Source organism: Triticum urartu, chromosome 5 (genome assembly GCF_003073215.2).
Source record: "Triticum urartu cultivar G1812 chromosome 5, Tu2.1, whole genome shotgun sequence".
NCBI classification, from domain to species: Eukaryota; Viridiplantae; Streptophyta; class Magnoliopsida; order Poales; family Poaceae; genus Triticum; species Triticum urartu.
In genome coordinates, this window is record NC_053026.1 from 188844661 (window position 1) to 188864614 (window position 19954).

Genomic DNA, 19954 nt, shown 5'->3' on the forward strand with positions numbered 1-19954 from the left:
ATGCTTTATTCAACCTGTTTCTGCATACAACAAGTTTAAAGTGTCCGGGCGGTTTACCGTCGGACGGGTCATAATGCCCAACATATAACCCAGGTTTATAACCAAGGCTGCACTTAATAATAATCAAATATGAAATATATCATACCTGTGACATTGAATCACATCGTTGGTTTACCAACTTTTTGGAATAGGGGTAATAACCTAGATTTTGAGTACTGATAACTCCTTCCATATTGTGTCGGTTTATGATAAAACCGTACCAGGTTGTGATAAACACCGGTTTAACCACATATAATACTGGCGACTCATAGTCAAACCAGACCGGGCTGATAGTCTTCGGATTATAACTTGATCGTGTACTGACAACTTGTAGTTGAAAGCCGAGCCGGGTTGATAAACACCGGTTTACTCCATAATAGGATGGTAACAGAAAATCAAACTGGGCAGATAGCCTTCGGATTAAGATTTAACCGTGTTCAGTCAATTTGTAATTTGATAGTCGAACCGGTTTAACAATTGTCGGTTTAAAATGCAACAAAAGAAATATTTATCAAAACAAAATTTTAAGCAAAGGCAATGATAAAACCATTTGCAAAAAGAGGCTATTGAGCCGATCAAATGGCGTTACCATGGTCGGACACGACCAAGCCCCCGATAGGCGTAGCTATGGTTCAAGTCAGCCAGGTCCCCAAATGAAACAGTGGCATTATGCCGATCAAAAGGCGTGGCAATGGTTCGGGTTCGACCAAGCCCCCAAGTGATTCTGTGGCCTTAGGCCAATCAAGAGGCGTGACTATGGTTCAGACGTGACCACAAGTCCCCAAGTGATGCATTGGCATTACGTCAATCAAGAGGTGTAGCGATGGTTCGGGCTCGACCAAAGCCCCCAAGTGATGCTGTGGCACTAGGCCGATCAAGAGGCGTGACTATGGTTCAGACGTGACCACAAGTCCCCAAGTGATGTTGTGGCTTTACGCCTATCAAAAGGTGTTGCTATGGTTCGGATACGACCAAGCCCCCAAGTGATCAATAATATGATAGGCCAATAAGGCAGGATACCCATGTTTGAACCGCGCATCATGGCAGCAGGTCCTCTTTGGCACCCTTTAACTTTTTGCAAGAGATAAATCCTTCTTGAACCGGGATTCTGAACCGGATATTGAGAGCTTCAAAGCTTTGTGGGAGAATATATTTCCCTTGAACCGGATTTTAAAGCGGCATTCTTCATTTTGAACCGGAATTTTTCAGATGGCCTTTGAATTTGCACCAATATGGTGGGTTTAGGGTCCTGCATTAGATAACTTTGCAAGCTCGAGTAATTGCTATTTTAAAGAAAGCAATATATAATTTATAAAAATATGCTGGATGGATTTCACCTGATGCGTCAGGTCAGCAATTATCACCGCGGAGTTGATGATCACCATGGTGAAATTGAAATCAATCACGGCCGAGTCGGCCGCGGGTGCTGACAGATCTGTCGGCCACGGCATTTTTAAACCGGTGTGGATGGGAGAGTCGACCACGACGTTGTAAACCAGCGTGGATGGTTGAGTCGGCCACGGGTGTTATAAACCAGCGTGGACGGTTGAGTCGGCCACGGTGCTGTAAACCGGCGTGGACGGTTGAGTCGGCCACACGTGTTGTAAACCGGCGCAGACGGAGAGCCGCCAGCGGGCATTGTGAACCGGCGCGGACGGGGAATTGGCCGCAGGCGTTGTAAACCGGCGTGGATGGTTGAGTCGGCCACGAGTGTTATAAACCAGCGTGGACGGTTGAGTTAATCGCGGGCGCGGTCCCGGCAAGCTGATGTAAATCGGACCACAGGGACGGTGATTTGCTCACGCTCATTCATCAGGTGGCATGACACGGACGAAACCCACGATATAAACACAGTTTATCCTGCGTACAAAACATACAGCAGGGCAAAGTAGTTGTTTGACCAAAGAAATCAACATGTACTTAGCAAGAAATATATAGGAAAAATATCACCTGATTTATTTAGGCGAAAGCTCCGTACGCAGACCCTCTTTCCAAGTTCCCTTGGCCAGTTAAAATATTCGGCCCTTGTTTTAAAACACTGGCAAAGCACAGTAGCAGCAGAAGCGCTCGTGGCAAAGGTGGAGGCCGCAGCAGCGGCTCTGCCACGGCTGAGACGGAGCAAGGCCATGGCTGTGGAGGTGAAGGCGAAGGCGGCGACGAGGCGGGGCCCGGGCAGCGGTCCACAGGCTGCCCTCAGCCGGGGCGGCCCGCAGCAGCAAGGAGGAGGAGAGCTCGGTGGCGACTCAGGAACGGGCGGTTTTAGTGCGAGGGGGAAACGGCCAGTGAGGCGCCGGCTCAAAGAGCCACACCGGTGGAGGCAGGCAAAGAAACGGAGGCAGCCGCTCGAGGCACGACGACGCGGGAACCAGCCCGGAGCAACGAAGGCTGGAGGCAGAGGCGCAAGGCGAGAGCCGGCCCGGAGCAGCAACGGAGTCCGTGCCCACGACCTTATCCTCTTCCGAGTCATCTTTGGTTTGACTTGTTTTCCTGGTAGTTTTCTCACGTGCACACACCAAGCGGAGGAAAAAACTGACTTTGGCTTCTCGTGAAGAGTAGCAAGGCTACTGGTAGAATCGGTCCTCTCAAGCGCAACCCGACAGCTTAATGAATTTGATGTGTGTGCTGCGCTATCGGTTGATGCCCTCGGGACTTGCCACCAGCGTCGGCACGGGCAGAGAAAATTTTACTGTCTTCGGTTGCCGTGATTGAATCTGATTCCATTGGTCTCGGCAAAACTTGCAGCTAAACGGATTAGACAGATCGTACTCCTGTCAGTCTTGGCAATTTTCGAGGCGGCAACCGCGTGTGATGCAACTCTAGTCTCATCGACTTTAGACCTCATACTGCCAACTCTAAAATTAATTACAATTCCGATTTCCTAACGACAATTTCACCGGCTCCGCCCATGGTTGTCCGGTGGTTCACGTGATTGTCCTTTGTTGATCCGTCAGCAATAACTTTCCTACCAACACGGAGATCCCCTTTTTTGTTGTTTCTCCTTCCTATCGTGCAAGCAAATCCACGAATCGCCTTTGGCTTTATACGTGTTGACGATCTGTACACATTGGATCCAGCAAATCCACATTGAACACAAACGGAGACTTCGACGGGGCCAAGTCGTCATGATCTTCTCTGTTGATCTTGCTAACTAGTGAACTCAACGTTGATGTAAATTCTTCAAAAACCATCTTTTTCTTCAACTGGGATTTTGCAAGCTTCTCGAAACCCTGGGAAAGATCCCTCCAAGAACTCAACACCACCGTGCGCAGGCCCCACGATGGGCGCCAACTGTCACGGAATTGTCACGGCAGATGTCCTTAATGTCAGGACTTAGTCGCGAGGCCAACGCATCTATGTGGTAGCTTGAAAGGGGTTGAGCGGGACGAGAGACGCGATGTTTTACCCAGGTTCGGCCCCTCACGGTGGAGGTAAAAGCCTACATCCTGCTTCATTGATATTGATGATGATGATCACGGTTACAAGAGTGCTCTATCTCGAGAGCTATTGTCTAAACCTAACTTGTCCAACTTGTGGAACTTGTCAATCTTGTCCCTTTTGGGGAGCCCTGCCCCTCCTTATATATGTTGGAGGGGCGGGTTACATGTAGAGTCCTATTAGGATTAGGACTAGTCTATCTCTAATACAAACCGGATACAAGTCCAGGTCTTAACTCTTTGTAAGATAAATGTTCCTCATGCCTTTCCTCTTAAACCGGCCCACCGTAATATAAACCGGCCTGCTGGGCCTTGGGCCTTGTCATCCATCTGGAACACGCGCTGGGTCACCAATGAGTCTTTAGGCTCGTGAATCGTCATACCAGTGAACCGCCAGACTCGTAAACTGCCAGGCACGTAAACCGCCAATCCTCTGGCGGTTTACCAATGAAACTCCTAGTCCGGCCGGGTTATACTTCCGGCCGGTTTACACCACGGGGTATATCCCCGACACCATGGGTGAGAGTCAAGCCATCATGTGTGTCAAGCGCTTCACAGTTGGAATTGTGCAAGTGTTTGGTCTAGAATATTTGATAGCTCCCAATGTTGAAGACACAACAAGGCTTTTGGACATGAAGAAAGCTCGCGGGTTCCAAGGTATGCTTGGGTCAATAGATTGCATGCATTGGAGTTGGAAGAACTATCCTAAGGCATGGCATGGACAATTCCATGGCCAGAAAAAGGGTTCCACAAGGTAAGGAAAATCTTGATTTCCACAATGCTTAGACGGCGGCTAGGAAGGATGTGGAGAGAGCTTTTGGGATTTTGCAAGCCCAATTTGCTATTGTGAGAGGACCGGCTAGATTTTGGGATCAAAAGATCCTTTGGTACATCATGAACGCTTGTGCGATCATGCATAACATGATCATCGAGAATGGGCAAGGGCAAGATTTAGACTATTCTCAGTATGAGTTGATGGGACACCCCGTGCGAGTGCGCTGGAGGGCTGCAAGGGTGGCCCACTTTGTTGCCTCCTATCATGCCATTCGACGTGCCGAAACACATGATGACCTTTAAAAGGATCTAGTCGATGAGTGGCGTTCATGGAATGAGTGACAAAACTAGTTTGATGGTGTATGTTTGTTGTATTGTTGACTATTTGTTATATTGTTCATGAACTATTTGTTGTAATGAAGATAAACTATTTGTTTGAGTTGTAATAATAATTGAACTATTTATTGTTGATTTATTTTGTGTGTGTTTGATCTTCTTGGTTCTATGTTGAGTGGGAAATGTATTTTGTGCTAGGCGCACGCGCTACCTACGGTGCGCAATATATAACACTTCTGGTAAAGCAAAACACCAGCCCAACGCGCTAAAACATTATTTGTGGCGCTGTAAAAAAATTAGCGCGCCATGCAACCGCGTGTCTGTTGAAGATGCTCTTAATCATCTACATTCCTCACTATGTAACTTCATTGAAAGAACTTTTGGTCTTCTCAAGACAAAATGATGAATCTTTCTTGGCATTAGGCATTACAAAGTTGATACGCTAACAATGATAATTACTTGTAACACCCCGGATGTAACTTTCCCTATTTGTACTCCAACTCTTGCCGTTTCCGGCGTTAAGTTATATTCATTCCTCGGGTTCGGGTCTTTGTCTCCGTGTGTTGTTTTCTTTTCATGCATCTCATATCATGTCATCATGTGCATTGCATTTGCATACGTGTTCATCTCATGCATTCGAGCATTTTCCCCGTTGTCCGTTTTGCATTCCGACGCTTCGTTCTCCTCCGGTGGCCATTTCTAGCTTTCTTTCATGTGTGGGGATTAAACATTTCCGGATTGGACCGAGACTTGCCAAGCGGCCTTGGTTTACTACCGGTAGACCGCCTGTCAAGTTTCGTATCATTTGGACTTCGTTTGATACTCCAACGGTTAACCGAGGGACCAAAAAGGCCTCGTGTGTGTTGCAGCCCAACACCCCTTCAATTTGACCCAAAACCCACCAAACTCTGCTCCATGTCCTAGAGCGTTCGATCACGATCGCGTGGCCGAAAACCGCACCTCATTTGGACTCTCCTAGCTCTACTTATGCCTATATATACAACCCCCCTCGTAAATCTCGGGTCTCTACCACCCCTAACCCTAGATCCATCTCTCCCGCCGCCGTCGGACGAAACCGCGCGAGGCGGACATGTCCGGATAGCCCGCCGCCGCCACGTGTCACGTCGTGATTCGCCCCGCCGCCCCGGTCCACATCGCCGCCGCCTCCCACCGACGTGGGCCCGCAGGCCCAGCGCCGGCCCGTCCGCCGCCCGACCGGGCCACTCCGCCGCCTGTCCTTCTTCCCCCGAGCCGACCGGCCGCGCCGCCGTGCTCCATCAACGCCGGCCGCCCCGCTCCGCTCCGGCAAGCCGCCGCCTCGCCCTCAAGCTGCTCCGCCGCCCGAGCCGAAGCTCACCTCGCCGCCGCCCCGCCCGACGTCCTCCGCCGCCGTGCGCCGACCAGGTCGCCGGATCCGGCCCCGGCGACCGCTTCCTCAACTCCGGCCGGCCAAGTTCCGGCGATCCCCATCTCCGTTCGGCAATCCTCGAAGGCCGCACCGCTACAGTGCATCTCAGATCTGAGATCCGTTTTAACCTAACGGTTGACTTTTTCCTCTCCCCCTTAATCTTTTATGCATACTTTGACCGATGATATCTCCGCATCCGTAGCTCCGTTTTGGACGTACAATATATCAAAATGTTCGTCTCGACGAGTACATAATTTCATTCCACTGCATCATTTTCATTTGAGTTCGTCTTGATGCCCAAAATGCTGCTAGAAGGAGGCTTCGTGAGTTAATTGTCAGATCTGCTAGTTCATCTTAGACTTTTGTCATTTTTGCCATGATTAATGTGTGCATGCTATGCCTGTGAGTCCTTCATATGTTTTGTTAAGCATTTTGTCTTCTTTCCAGAGGTGCAACCCATGCATTTTTAGGATGTGTGTGGTGACTTGTGCAAGCTCGCAAAAAGAGGCACCCGGGAAATCTGTTTTCAGAGACTTAGTTGTTTTCACTAAGTCTGGGATATTTTAGTTCATGATGCCATATGTTCAGCTTGTTTCCTAGTGATCCGTGCCTCTTTTGAGGATGATCAGTAAAGGAGTTTTGTTAATCATGTTATGCTCTATCCATCCATGTCTTTGCTTGCAATTATGGAGCACCCTAGCTTGAGTCAATCGAGCTCTACTTTTGCTTCGTGGTGAATCTGGGCAGATCGTCAACTCGTTTGCGATTTTGCCGGCGTTGTTGTAGTTGATCCGTGCATGCTATTCCATTGTTCTTGCCATGTCTAGATTGTATTTTGTGCCTTCTTAATGTGTGTATGCCTGCCTTGCCATGACTTGCACCGTGGTGAGTGCATCGATCTCGTTTACATGCCTTCGTGAGTTATATTTCAGCATGTCTCAGTTTTCACTAAGTCTGAAAACTGATTGTGTTTTAGCTATGTTCGTGTGCCCGTTGATATATTTTGTGATCCCTTTTGGCCCCAGGTCACTTTGGGACTTTTGTTAAGCTTGTTGAGTAGCTCCATGCCATGTCAACCTCTAACCCACCTTGTCCTAGCAAACCGTTGATTGGCTATGTTACCGCTTTGCTCAGCCCCTCTTATAGCGTTGCTAGTTGCAGGTGAAGATTGGAGGCCGTTCCTTGTTGGAACATCATTTATTTACTTGTTGGGGATATCATTATATTGCTATGTTATCTTAATGCATCTATATATTTGGTAAAGGGTGGAAGGCTCGGCCTCTCGCCTAGTGTTTTGTTCCACTCTTGCCGCCCTAGTTTCCGTCATATCGGTGTTATGTTCCCAGATTTTGCGTTCCTTACGCGGTTGGGTTATAATGGGAACCCCTTGATAGTTCGCCTTGATTAAAGCTTTTCCAGCAATGCCCAACATTGGTCTTACCATTTTCCACCTAGCCTTTTCTTTCCCTTGGGTTCTGCGGACTCAAGGGTCATCTTATTTTAACCCCCCCCCCGGGCCAGTGCTCCTCTGAGTGTTGGTCCCACTGAGCGATGTCCGAGGCTACCAGGGGCAACTCTGGGCTGGCTTACCCGACGTCTGGCTCATCTGAGTGTGCCCTGAGAAAGAGATATGTGCAGCTCCTATCGGGATTTGTCGGCACATTCGGGCGGTGTTGCTGGTCTTGTTTTAACCTGTCGAATTGTCTTGTTGTACCGGGTTACCGAGTCTGATCGGTGTGTCTCGGGTGGAGGTCTATTCCTTCGTTGACCGTGAGAGCTTGTCATGGGCTAAGTTGGGACTCCCCTGCAGGATTGAACTTTCGAAAGCCGTGCCCGCGGTTATGGGCAAGATGGGAATTTGTTAATGTCCGGTTGTAGATAACTTGAACCTTAATTAATTAAAATGAATCAACTGAGTGTGTTACCGTGATGGCCTCTTCTCGGCGGAGTCCGGGAAGTGGACACGGTGTTGGAGTAATGCTTGCGCAGATTGTTCCTCTAGATTATCGCTCGTGCCTTGCCTCCTCTTCTCGCTCTCTTTTGCGTATAAGATAGCCACCATATATGCTAGTCGCTTGCTGCAGCTCCACATATATTTGCCTCATCCATTCCTGTAAGCTTAAATAGTTTTGATCGCGAGGGTGCGAGATTGCTGAGTCCCCGAGGCTCACAGATACTATAATTCCAGATGCAGGTCCAGGGGTTTTCGCTCCAGGTGACGAGTACGAGCTCAAGTGGGAGTTCGACGAGGACTCTCAGCGTTATTATGTTTCCTTTCCCAATGACCAGTAGTGGTGCCTAGTTGGGGTTTGATTCAGGGCCTTGTCGCATGTTGGGTTCTTTTCTATTTTGGCGCCGTAGTCGGGCCATGAGTGTCTGCCTGATGGATGTTATTTATGTACTTTGATGTGACGTGGCGAGTGTAAGCCAACTATGTATCTCCCCCTTTTATTATGTATTACATGGGATGTTGTAATGATTGCCTGACTTGCGACATTGCTTTCAATGCGGTTATGTCTCTAAGTCGTGCCTCGACACATGGGAGCTATAGCCGCATCGAGGGCGTTACATTACTGCATGCACTTGTCTTCAAAACTACATCCATGATAGAAATCTACCCGATGAGCATTTCGACATGGTTGAGAATGGATCCTATGTTCATGAAGAGAGCGCTTCTCATCATGTTGCACCCTATGATGAGTGTAATATGGGTAGCATACGATATGCTATTGCTGCGAGTGTCTTTCCTTGACGACTAGCTAGCTTTATGGTGTATTCTTTTGTTGGGAGAACCTTCTTATATTTAGAATATCCTCCTTTTGTGTGACTTGTTCTCCAGCACTAGTGACAATGATGTTTTTATGATGTTTGAATGTGTGACAATGAGCTTCCTTATGTGGACTTGTTACAATTTAGGGATGTTTCAAATCAAATTTATGTTCGTAACTTCATATGCACGATAAACACAAGAAAATAACACAAATATTATTTCTTGAAACCAATTCCAGTTGTTGCATCAACTGCACGTCTGGTTGAGGCGGCCGAGTCACAACTCAGAGGACACACAGTCCTCACCATATTCCTCTTGAGCTAAGATCACTTAGTCCTCACCCAATCACTCGTAATAAGTCTTCAAGGTAGACTTCCAAAACCTTCACAGACTTGTTCACAAGCACACCACAATGACTCTTGATGTACTCGGAACTTGACGCCTAACCGTCTAGAAGAATGACAGTCTTCAAAGGTAACAGACGTCGGATCACATAGATCAATCTCTTCAGTGATGATCAATCACTTTGGCTCTAGGTTTTTCCTCACTTACGATTCTCTCGGAGTTGTCAGATGATGGGTTGCTCTCAAATGACAAGTGGCAAGTTCTCTCAAAGCAGCCAACCAACAAGTGGTTGTGGGAGGCGGCTATTTATAGCCAGGGGCAACCCGACATGAATTGTCATAAATGCCCTTCTCCCATTCGACCATTGTCAGGATAATGATCCACTCGACAGCTGGCATGCGGCGCAACAGCGACCGGAATATGAACTCTCAAATTTGTGGGGGCACTCAATTTCCTCACTTTTAGGCAATACACACTGGCGAACTCCTAACTCCTCAGCATGACCAAATTCGTCAGCGACCAGATGAACTTCGTCACTGTCGCTAGCAAATGTGTCAGTTATACTGGAGATTTCCAAAGGCTTCACTCGAAGCAGCTTTTGTGTATGGGTTTGAGTAGGTTCGAGCATCACTTTGGAAATGTGAAATATGTTTCACCTAGATCCCCTTAACAGTACGGTTTTTCCTATGACTCAAAGAAGAAGAAAAGAAACTATGAAAACAAAATCCTCAAGCTTCAAAGTCTTCACATCAATTTGTTCGAAGGTCGTACCAATTTCACCACCAAATTCTTCACTTGAAGAAATCCATTTTTAGGGGTCGTCTTCCATGTATTAAACCAAATCTTTTGGAACTCTGTCTCCTATGTATACCCAAACACATTATTTCCTCAACCTATTTGTCTTCAATACTCCAAAACAACTAAGGGGGCACTTGATGCACTTACAACTGAGAGAGCACCTACATGCATGTATAGGCAAAGAATTTTGAGGAAGCTGTTGGAGATGCTCTAAGAGGGTCGCTCGATCATCTTCCTCCAGAAAACGTTCTCTCGCCCCTCTGTTTTCCTGAATTGCTGGCGCCCCAAATATTCACACCTCTCCTCCACACAAAAATAATGGTGCAGATCTGTTCAATAAGTAGCATTAAAGATGATTTATCCATCTAACTGATCTGAAGGACCAACATGTTTAATATCTTAAATTTCTCCTATTGTCTTAGGGTTTTTTTGACGTGTTGATTTTTTTATAATTCCTTGAAAAGATGGTTAATCATGTGGATTGCACAATTAAGATTAAATCTCAAGTCATACCCCCATCACAATATAATATAGAGAGGTAAGTACTTTTGTAATTGGAGCTTATTTTATTATGATACATTGTCAACTATGATTTCTTATTTATGTGTGCTTACTAAATAAATATTATAGACATCTTAGTTGATATGAGGTACAACTTTTTTAGCCATATATTATCGCTACTTTGTTTTTGTTCTTGAGGTATATGTTAGTGCTATCTATTTGCGTTAACACCTATGACCTTTCTTCCTGGCTTAGGGCATCTCCAACGCTAATCCCAAATCAGACACTGTATCCGTCTGCCTACCGGTGAGGACTAGTCCACAACCACCGATACAAGAGCCGACCATTCAAAGCTAGCCGTAAATGTCCGGTCACATTTGATGCAAATTTAAACAAACTTGACAACTTTCATTCAAACAAAGATAATTTTGACATAAACCGAATGATTTTCATCTAAACCAAAGCACGCTCATTACATTTTGAACGCATTTCAATTAAACTATAGCAGACTAGCCTATTCTAACCTAGTATAAAAGATCATCGACCGCCGTCGCGCCCGTTTCCCATAACATGTCTTCCATGTCCAACAACAAGCTTGCTGGCCGACCATGAGCCCCGGGAACTGAAGCTACAACGAGAAGGTAAATAACACCCACCTTTGCGAAGCGGGCAAGCTAATCGACCAACGATGATGAGTATGCCAAGCTTAACTTCAATGGGAGGGGAAGAGTAGTGGCCTCCGGCTCCGCGAAGCAGATAAGCTCATGGCTATGCAACCCGACAAGATGATGGTCATGGCCTTATTGGGACCCAAGCGGTGGCGACCTCCCATGTTCTACTATTCCTCGCTATCGGCAGTAGCCATGGATGTTCTGGCCTCGTCGTCGCAGCGGCGTGGCGCCATAGATGCAGAGTTGGCGATGTCATCAGTGTTGGGGAACGTAGCATGCAATTTCAAAATTGTCCTATGATCACGCAAGATCTATCTAGGAGATGCATAGCAACAAGAGGGGGAGAGTGTATCTACGTACCCTTGTAGACCGAAAGCGGAAGCGTTTGACAAAGCGGTTGATGTGGTCAAACTTCTTCTCGTTTCAACCGATACAGCACCGAACGTACGGCACCTCTAAGTTCTACACACGTTCAGCTCGATGACGTCCCTCGGACTCTTGATCCAGCAAAGTGTTGAGGAAGTAGATGAGTTTTGTCAGCACGACGGCGTAGTGATGGTGATGGTGAAGTGATCCGCACAGAGCTTCGCCTAAGCACTACGAGAATATGACCGAGGGTGTAATATGTGATGGGAGGCGCCACACACTGCAAACAGTTGTTGTTGTGTGTTCTAGGCGCCCCCTCCCCACGTATAAATAGGTGGGAGGGGAGGGGAGCAGCCATGGGGCGCCCCAAGTAGGAGGAATCCTACTTGGGTCCTAATCCAATTCGCCCCCCCTAACCATATTTTTCGGAGGGGGAAGGAAGGAGGAGAGAGGAGGGAAGGAAGGTGGAGGTCGAATCCCTCCCCTTCCTTCTCTCTTCCCCTCTTTCCTTCTCCTCCTGCGGCCCATATGGGAGGAGCAGCAGCCCCTGATGGCTGCTGTATTTCCCCTCTTGGCCCATTAGGCCCATATCATTTTGTCGGGGGTGCCCGGAACCCCTTTCGGTGACCCGATATGTACCCGGTACCCTCCGAAACACCTCCGGTGTCCGAATACTATCGTCTATATATCAATCATTACCTCTCAACCATTTTGAAACTCCTTGTCATGTCCGTGATCTCATCTGGGACTCCGAACAACATTCGGTCACCAAATCACATAACTCATATAATACAAAATCGTCATCGAACGTTAAGCATGCGGACCCTACGGGTTCAAGAACTATGTAGACATGACCAATACACCTCTCCAGTCAATAACCAATAGCAGAACCTGGATGCTCATATTGGCTCCTACATATTCTACGAAGATCTTTATCGGTCGAAGCTTATGACAACATACATTATTCCCTTTGTCCATCGGTATGTTACTTGCCCGAGATTCGATTGTCGGTATCTTCATACCTAGTTCAATCTCATTACTGACAAGTCTCTTTACTCGTTCCATAATACATCATCCTGCAACTAACTCATTAGTCAGTTTGCTTGTAAGGCTTCTTATGATGTGCATCACCGAGAGGGCCCAGAGATACCTCTCCGATACTCTGAGTGACAAATCCTAATCTCGATCTATGCCAACCCAACAAACACCTTCGGAGATACCTATAGAGCATCTTTATAATCACCCAGCTATGTTGTGACGTTTGATAGCACACAAGGTATTCCTCCGATATCCGGGAGTTGCATAATCTCATAGTCGAAGGAATATGTATTTGACATGAAGAAAGCAATAGCAATAAAACGGAAAGATCAATATGCTATGCTAACGGATGGGTCTTGTCCATCACATCATTCTCCTAATGATGTGATCCCGTTCATCAAATGACAACACATGTCTATGGTTAGGAAACTTCACCATCTTTGATTAACGAGCTAGTCTAGTAGAGGCTTACTAGGGACACGGTGTTTTGTCTATGTATCCACACATGTATCAAGTTTTCGATTAATACAATTCTAGCATGAATAATAAACATTTATCATGGTATAAGGAAATATAAAATAACAACTTTATTATTGCATCTAGGGCATATTTCCTTCAGTCTCCCACTTGCACTAGAATCAATAATCTAGTTCACATCGCCATGTGATTTAACACCAATAGTTCACATCTTTATGTAATTAACATCCATAGTTCACATCGCCATGTGACCAACACCCAAAGGGTTTAATAGAGTCAATAATCTAGTTCACATCGCCATGTGATTAACACCCAAAGAGTACTAAGGTGTGATCATGTTTTGCTTGTGAGAGAAGTTTAGTCGATGGGTCTGCCACATTCAGATCCGTATGTATTTTGCAAATTTCTATGTCTACAATGCTTTGCATGGAGCTACTCTAGCTAATTTCTCATATGTTCAATATGTATCTAGATTGAGACTTAGAGTCATCTAGATTAGTGCCAAAGCTTGCATCGACATAACTCTTTACGGCGAACTCTTTATCACCTCCATAACCGAGAAACATTTCCTTAGTCCTCTTTAGGTACCTAAGGATAATTTTGACCGCTGTCCAGTGATCTACTCCTAGATCACTATTGTACCCCCTTGTCAAACTCATGGCAAGGTATACAATAGGTCTGTTACATAGCATGGCATACTTTATAGAACCTATGGTTGAGGCATAGGGAATGACTTTCATTCTCTCTCTATCTTCTACCCTGGTCGGGTTTTGAGTCTTACTCAACTTCACACCTTACAACACAGACAAGAACCCTTTCTTTGACTGATATATTGAACTTCTTCAAAAAAATGCCAAGGTATGTGCTTTGTGAAAGTCCTATTAAGCATCTCAATCTATCCCTATAGATCTTGATGCCCAATATTTAAGTATCTTTACTAAGGTATTTCATTGAAAAAATCTTATTCAAGTATCCTTTTATGCTATCCAGAAATTCTATATCATTTCCGATCAACAATATGTCATCCACATATACTATCAAAAATGCTACAGAGCTCCCACTCACTTTATTGTAAATACAGGCTTTACCATAAGTCTGTATAAAACCATATGCTTTCATCGCCTTATCAAAGCGTATATTCCAACTCCGAGATGCTTGCACCAGTCCATAGATGGATTGCTAGAGTTTGCACACTTTGTTAGCACCTTTAGGATCGACAAAACCTTTTGGTTACATCATATACAACTCTTCTTTAAGAAATCCATTAAGGAATGCAGTTTTGACATCCATTTGCCAGATTTCATAAAATGCGACAATTGCTAACATGATTCGGATAGACTTAAGCATTGCTACGAGTGAGAAAATCTCATCGTAATCAACACCTTGAACTTGTCGAAAACCTTTTGTGACAAGTCGATCTTTGTAGACCATCAGTGTCCGTCTTCCTCTTGAAGATCCATCTATTCTCAATGGCTTGCCAATCGTTGGGCAAGTCCACCAAAGTCCACACTTTGTTCTCATACATGGATCATATCTCAGATTTCATGGCCTCAAGGCATCCGTCGAAATCTGGGCTCATCATAGCTTCTTCATAGTTCATAGGTTCGCCATGTTCTAATAACATGACTTCCAGAACAGGATTGATTATCATACCACTCTTGTGTGGAACGTGCTCTGTTCGACCTACGAGGTCCAGTAGTAACTTGATTCGAAGTTTTCATGATCATCATCATTAGCTTCCTCTCTAGTTGGTGTAGGCATCATGGGAACGGATTTCACTAATGTGCTACTTTCCAATTCGAGAGAAGGTACAATTACCTCATCAAGTTCTATGTTCCTCCCACTCACTTCTTTCGAGAAAAACTCCTTCCCTAGAAAGGATCCATTCTTTGCAACAAAGATCTTGCCTTCGGATTTGTGGTAGAAGGTGTACCCAATTGTTTCCTTAGGGTATCCTATGAAGACACACTTCTCCGATTTGGGTTCGAGCTTATCAGGCTGAAGCTTTTTCACATAGGCGTCGCAACTCCAAACTTTAAGAAATGACAGCTTTGGTTTCTTGCCAAACCATAGTTCATACGGTGTCATCTCAACGGATTTAGACGGTGCCCTATTTAACGTGAATGGACCGTCTCTAATGTATAACCCCAAAATGATAGTGGTAAATCGGTAAGAGACATCATAGATCGACCATATCTAATAAAGTACGGTTACGACGTTCGGACACACCATTACGCTATGGTGTTCCAGGTGGCGAGAGTTGTGAAACTATTCCACATTGTTTTAAATGAAGGCCAAACTCGTAACTCAAATATTCGCCTGCGCGATCAGATCAGATCGCAGAAACTTTATTTTCTTGTTACGATGATTATCCACTTCACTTTGAAATTCTTTGAACTTTTCAAATGTTTCAGACTTGTGTTTCATTAAGTAGATATACCCATATCTGCTCAAACCATCTGTCAAGGTCAGAAAATAACGATACCCGCCATGAGCCTCAACACTCATTGGACCACATACATCAGTATGTATTATTTCCAATAAGTCATTAGCTCGCTCCATTGTTCCAGAGAATGAAGTTTTAGTCATCTTGCCCATGAGGCATGGTTCGCAAGTATCAAATGATTCATAATCAAGTGATTGCAAAAGTCCATCTGCATGGAGTTTCTTCATGCGCTTTTACACCAATATGACCAAAACAGTAGTGCCACAAGTATGTTGCACTATCATTATCATCTTTGCATCTTTTGGCATCAATATTATGAATCTATGTATTACTATGATCGAGATTCAATAAACCATTTACATTGGGTGTATGACCATAGAAGGTTTTATTCATGTAAACAGAACAACAATTATTCTCTTACTTAAATGAATAATCGTATTTGCAATAAACATGATCCAATCATATTCATGCTCAACGCAAACACCAAATAACATTTATTTAGGTTCAACACTAATCCCGAAGGTAGAGGGAGTATGCGATGGTGATCTTATCAACCTTGGAATCACTTCCAACACACATCGTCGCCTCTCCCTTAACTAGTCTTTGTTCATTTTGCAATTCCAGTTTTGAGTTATTCATGTTAGCAACTGAACCGGTATCAAATACCCATGGGCTACTATGTACACTAGTAAAGCACACATCAATAACATGTATATCAAATGTACCTTTGTTCACTTTGCCATCCTTCTTATCCGCCAAGTATTTGGGGCAGTTCCGCTTCCAGTGACCATTCCCTTTGCAGTAGAAGCACTCAGTTTCAGGCTTAGGTCCAGCTTTGGGCTTCTTCACGGGAGTGGCAACTTTCTTGCCATTCTTCTTAAAGTTCCCTTTCTTTCCCTTGCCCTTTTTCTTGAAACTAGTGGTCTTATTAACCATCAACACTTGATGCTCTTTCTTGATTTCTACCTTCGTTGATTTCAGCATCGCGAAGAGCTTGGGAATCATTTTCATCATCCCTTGCACATTATAGTTCATCATGAAGTTCTAGTAACTTGGTGATAGTGACTAGAGAACTCTGTCAATCACTATCTTATCTGGAAGATTAACTCCCACTTGATTCAAGCGATTGTAGTACCCAGACATTCTGCGCACATGCTCACTAGATGAGCTATTCTCCTCCATCTTGTAGGCAAAGTATTTCTCAGAGGTCTCATACCTCTCAACATGAGCATGAGTCTAAAATACCAATTTCAGTTCTTGGAACATCTCATATGCTCCGTGGCGTTCAAAAACGTTTTTGCAGCCCCGATTCTAAGTTGTAAAGCATGGCGCACTAAACTATCAAGTAGTCATCATACCGAGCTTGCCAAAAGTTCATAGCGTCTGCATCTTCTCCCGCAATAGGTTTGTCACCTAGCGGTGCATCAAGGACATAATTCTTCTGTGCAGTAATGAGGATAATCCTCATATCACGGACCTAGTCAGCATCATTGCTACTATCATCTTTCAGCTTAGGGGAGCTACATCGCGAGCTATTGATCTACAAGATAATTTGCAAATGCTATCAGGACTAAGTTCATGATAAATTAAGTTCAATTAGTCAAATTACTTAAGAAGTCCCACTTAAATAGACATCCCTCAAGTCATATAAGTGATACGTGATACAAATCAACTAAACCATGTGTGATCATCATGTGAGATGGAGTAGTCATCAATGGTGAACATCTCTATGTTGATCATATCTACTATATGATTCATGTTCGACCTTTCGGTCTCCGGTGTTCCGAGGCCATGTCTGTACATGCCAGGCTCGTCAAGTTTAACCCGAGTATTCCGCATGTGCAAAACTGTCTTGCACCCATTGTATGGGAATGTAGAGTCTATCACAGCCGATCATCACGTGGTGTCTCAACATGATGAACTGTCGCAATGGTGTATACTCGGGGAGAACACTTATACCTTGAAATTTTGTTAAGGGATCATCTTATAATGCTACCGCCGTACTAAGCAAAATAAGATGCATCTACTACCACTATAAAAGCACGAGAGGGCGGAGAACCAAGTCATCCTATCCATCCAAACCTGCAATCTGATGGTCTACATCCCTTCAAAACACCAAACACGTTTTATGCTTTAATTACCCACCATGCCATGCGGGCAGTTTGGCCACCGCCCACCTCTTCCCCCACATCCTCCCGCCAGACCCCCACGTCCTCCCGCCCCGTTCCTCCCACACCTGTTCGCGCCCTTCGCCCCACCCACCCCCTCCTACCGGAGCCGCCCCCCCCGCTAGATCCGCCCTTCGCCGCACCCCGTTGGAGCCGCCCCCTCCCGCGCTGGATCCTCCCTTCGCCGCCCCCCTCCCCCGTGCCGCTGGAGCCACCGTCGGAGCTGCCTTCGCCGCAGGCCGCCGCCGTACCGCTCGCCGCTGTTCCTCTTCTGCTTCACGTGAGACTACAGGTGCACGGGCGGGAGGATTTCCCAAGCCCTGCCCCGTCCTCTCATCTCTCGATCTGATGAACACCAAGAGGCTGTGATTCAAGATCGAACTAAAAGTGGTGATGGAGGGTCTGCTCAATCTACTACTTGCAAGGTGGATCTGCAAGCCCCTGGGTGGACTTAGAGGTAATAGGCATTTACTTATAAGAGGTAAATGGTCTGTAGCAAAACCAGAGTTGCGATGATGTCTTGGTTATTGTAGTTTCATATGATCCCCTGAGGCATTGTAAGAGTAGCCCAGCTTTTTTGTTTTGGTTGCGTGGACTATGAGAAAGTAAATAGAACTGGAAATGTTGTGATGGATATGAGTGTTGTAGTTGTGCTGCCATGTGTTGGATCTTGCATTTCCCCTGAATTAGTTTCTTGTTACAAAAAAAACTAAATAGATGTACAAAAAATGATTGGTATTTCATATATAAGAATTTTGCTTCATGTTGTTGCAGAGTAAGAGTCGGGAATCAGCCAACGGATAGAGCCCCATGCCCAGAAAGATTAGATGCGCTGGAGGAGACAATTCGAGGGCATGCAGATAAATTGGGGGACCATGTAGTTGAGCCTGCTATTGGCTTAACATTCGACTCCTTGGGTGAAGCATATGATTTTTGCAACCTTTATTCGTGGGAGCATGGTTTTGGTATCAGGTAGTAAGACATGCCATTTTGCTTGTTTTTCATGGTAAACACATCTATGGCAAGTGCACACATAGTTTTCAATGCTTCAGTAAAGAGCCATCCATCGGGCATGAAGCAGTAGAACCATTGACTGAAGATTCCTTAGTTTCCACACGATGTCTGACGAAGTGTGTCACTGCTCATGGAATTTTTAGAGTTAGAGTAAGAGGTCATCGATCCGACAGAGTTAGAATATTGATCATTTAAAATTAGATTGTAGGTCATGGACAGTGTGTGAACATGTATGCTAATTGCCGACTAAATTTTCGGAGTAAAATATGACGTAGATTAGAAACACACGATTTCGTCATGTCATTGCAGAGCTTGATTAAGTTTATACAATACATTTTATGGAGTATGCTAACTCTCCGCTGCACTGAAATTATAGGACACCCTGTCCCAGCGGGCTCGGCACACTCTCCGCTCCGCTGAAATTACAGGACACCCTGTCCCAGCAGGCTCGACACTCTCCGCTCCGCTGAAATTACAGGACCAGGCACTATGTCTGGGAAGAATTGGTGCACTGGAGCAAATGATTTAGGGGTATACAGATTAGTTGGGTGAGCACGGTGCTATTGGGCTAACACTAGACTCTATGTAAGAAACCTATGGTTTTTACAATATTTATTCATGGAAGCATGGTTTTGCCATTAGATATTATGGGAAAAGTAGGCTTAATGTCAGGAAGACAAAATGTATGAAGGAAGTTTTCTGTGGATGGTTGGGAGAGGAGAGTGGCGCAGCAGTGGTGGGCTGGTGGCAGGAGGAAGAAGATTGCTCCATCCATCAGTTGGCCGAGCTCCGGCGTCCTCACGTCAGGCTTGGCTTGGAGTGCTGACAATGAAGCATTCTACATGGTATGCATCCAGATCCGCTTCATCTGCTAGACGCTAAATCGAGTCAATGGACCAATTGGCTAGAATTAGAAATTAACTACGTGTATTTTTTGTTTGCGCCTCCGTGTATTTTGCTGGACGCTTAGTGTGTACATCGCTGGGAGGAACTATCTCTAAATTAGTTGTTATTATTGCAGTGTAGTAGCCAACGTGCGTGTGGACTAATGTTTAATTATGTGAGATTACCCCAAAATGCCTGATGCTGTTAAGCTGCAAAATGCATCTTCGTAGATAGACTGAGAACCTGACAACCAACGTTTTTCCAGCATTTTATTTGCCCAAGTGATGTCTTTCCGACTTTTTTTCCTGTGTCAGTGACAAATCTTGCCATGTGTTGGTTGTGCGTGTAAAAAATAAAACCTCTACCCATGGACTCCTATTGTGAAATTTTAGAAGATGCCCGGTACATTTTAGGGGGCTCATGTGTAAAACTTGTACTTAGTCTATCTGTACGTGACATCTACCAGTTTGAATTAAAAAATCGT

At 45.2% G+C, this 19954-nt stretch overlaps 1 long non-coding RNA gene across 1 annotated transcript; it reads left to right on the top strand.

Moving 5' to 3' along the window:
- The first annotated feature begins 17917 nt into the window (after positions 1–17917).
- On the top strand, positions 17918–19209 carry LOC125555806. Its single transcript, XR_007304874.1, has 3 exons — positions 17918–18028; positions 18346–18543; positions 18962–19209. It is a non-coding gene; the product is annotated as an uncharacterized LOC125555806 (long non-coding RNA).
- The last annotated feature ends 745 nt before the right edge of the window (positions 19210–19954 follow it).